The 2,858-nt window shown below is 36.4% G+C and overlaps 1 non-coding gene across 1 annotated transcript; it reads right to left on the bottom strand.

The window, feature by feature from the left end:
• Positions 1-1,219: 1,219 nt before the first annotated feature.
• LOC111821699 (small nucleolar RNA SNORA42/SNORA80 family) lies at positions 1,220-1,349 on the bottom strand. The gene has a single exon (XR_002825045.1). It is a non-coding gene; the product is annotated as a small nucleolar RNA SNORA42/SNORA80 family (small nucleolar RNA).
• Between the last annotated feature and the right edge of the window lie 1,509 nt (positions 1,350-2,858).

Genomic DNA, 2,858 nt, shown 5'->3' with positions numbered 1-2,858 from the left:
GGGCAGACTTTGACTGGCCTAACTTGATAACATGCCCAGCTCTGAACCAATCACTGTGGACTCTAACTGACCAGGCTTGGGCTGAAGCAAGCCTGAAGAATGGGGATGAGGACATTCTTTAAAGGAAAAGAAGAAATTCAGTAATTGCAAAAGAGGTACTGAGCAAGCAAACACAACAGATGTTTTATAAAGAGCACTGGGCCAGGAGTCAGAAGAAGTGTAGTCTAATCACAGTTCTATCACTTTCTAGACATTTAGCTCTCTCTGAGCTTTAGTTTCCTAGGTTATAAAATGGAGCATTAATACTAAACACAATTTTTTCACAAGATTTTTGTAATGACGAGGGGATGCTTAATATGTAACCTCAAAAGTAATACACAGAAAACAGGCATTATTAAAGTATTTTTGGATGATCTTTACAGTAATACTTATGTTGCTTTTAAAAAAGGTTATTTTCAGTATAAAAATATTACTTCATGAGTCCATCCCCAGAACAACCATGTTGTCACCATTTTTAAATATTTCCTTCCTTCCTTCTCTTTTCCTTCTTTCCTTCCTCCTTTCCTCCTTTTCTCCCCTTCCCTCCCTCCATCTTTCCTTCCTCTCTTCCTCACAAACATTTTCACATATGGCTACATAATCTTCATAATTCTCAACTTTAGTGGTAAAATATTGTCCAGCAAACATAACTTTCCTAACCATTCTTATCTTGTTGAGCATTTGGATATTTTTTATTTTGAACATTGTACATGACACTGTGATGAATACATATATAATTATTTTAATGAAGTTTCTCTTAGTATGAACATTTCTAAGGCTGTTGATATATAGTATCAAATATCTTTCCAAAATAATAGTGACAATTTACAATGTTGCTAACAATGTATGTAGGTAAAAGTTTCACCACACCCTCACTGGCTGTAGTAGGTGCTGTCATTGTCCTGTGATATTTCTTGGACTGCACAAGTTCAGCATGCTCAGATGACTTGCATTTATATCTCTGTGCTTGAGCTTTGCCTGTAATGCAGGAGGCATCTCTATCTAAGTGTGTGCTGCAGGCCAGCAATGCTAGGTGATTAACACATCCCAGGAGCAGCCTTCAAACAACGGTTGACAGGAGTTGGTGAATAAATACCCTTTGCACCATGTATTTTACACCGTTCTCCAGTTGCCCGCTGAGGGAGCTGGTTTCATAACACACACTCCCTTTTATTTTCCCCACTGTGCAACCCACTTCAGTGCCTGCAGCCTATGGGCAAGGAGGCCAGGCAATGGTTCGGGGCTACAGTTTGCTCTGACATGGGACACTATGACAGGCCCGCGGGGACAGGCCCGTAACATACCCTTGATTAACTATTTTTCCTTCTCTGTCTCACTTCCTCACTCCTCTCTCTGGGTTCCCTGCACCTGACAAATAAGCTGCTTACACTTGAAGCCTCATCTCTGGGTCTGCTTCTGGGAGAATTCAAACTAAACCACCAGCATTTATTATCATCACTTAATTTTTAAATTGAATAATTTAATAGAAAATGCATTACCTTTTTTTTGCATCAACATAGATAAGTCTCAAAACATTTTTAAATGAGAGTGACAGCATTCAGAATATTCATAAGTAGGGTAGTATTTATTTAAAAACTCATGAAAAAAGATATACACAGCTAATGCTATATATATATATATATATATATATATATGCAAAGATTACATAAATGCAAAGTATTTAACAACATATATGATAAAATATGTCTAGAAGTGATAAAACAAAATTCAGAATTGTAATAACTTCCAGAGAGAAGGGAGGGGAATGTGATTTCATAGAGATACTTTGGAGCTTCAATTATGTTGGTAATATTTTATTTCTTAAGCTGGGTTGTAGCTATATGTAGCTATATCATTCCATATGCTTTTTTACATGTCTGAAATGTCATTATAAAAATATTGCCGAAAAAATCAAACATATAGGGGGACCTTATACCATCAAGAAAGCAGTGCCGGGAGCAAAGCGCATCTTCGGACCGGGGTCCCTGCGCAGAGAAGCTCCTAGTCCGGGAGAACACCGAAGAAAAGAAGGCCGATGGAAAAAAAGCCTTCCCCTGGAGCTGACACCCTGAATTTGGACTTTTAACTTACTTTGACTATGAGGAAATAAACTTCTCTTTATTAAAACCAACACACAAAACATATAAAATAAAATAATTTATAAATAAAGTTTATCTAATATTAGTAAAGAAATATTCATGAAATATTTAAATTAAAAATAACTTTACAAATACAAAAGACGAAAATTAAAGGTCTGATAGAACTGACTCTATAAAAACGTAAATGTTTGAATATTAGAAAATTAAAATGAAATTTTCTAAATGGGAAAACTATCACAAATATGAAAAATATGATATTCTTAGTATACAGATCTCACACAAATCAATAAGAAAAACAATTAAGTCCCTTAACAGAAAAATGGCAAAAGTGTATCAACACACAATTCTCAGAGGAGATAAAAATGGCTACAGTACATAAGAAACTAGTTGTAACAATTTTATGGGTCAACGTGGCTACTCTATAGTACCCAGTTATTCAATCCAGTACTAGTCTAGGTGATGGTAGTTTGTAGATGTGGTTAACATCTACAATCAGTTGACTTTAAGTAAAGGAGATTATTATTGATAATATGGGTGGGCCTTATCTAGTCAGTTGGGAGACCTTAAAAGCAAAACTGAAGTTTCCCTGAGGAAGAAGAAATTCTGCCCCTACACTACAGCCACAACTTCTACGTGAGAGTTTCCAGCCTGCTGCCCTGCTCCACAGACTTTGGACTTGCCAGCCCTGACAATCATGTGAGCCAATTCCTTGAAATCTCT

Source organism: Trichechus manatus, unplaced genomic scaffold (genome assembly GCF_000243295.1).
Source record: "Trichechus manatus latirostris isolate Lorelei unplaced genomic scaffold, TriManLat1.0 scaffold00098, whole genome shotgun sequence".
Taxonomy (NCBI): Eukaryota; Metazoa; Chordata; class Mammalia; order Sirenia; family Trichechidae; genus Trichechus; species Trichechus manatus.
The sequence above is the reverse complement of the archived record's forward strand: the minus strand, read 5'-3'. Positions and strand labels throughout refer to the sequence as shown.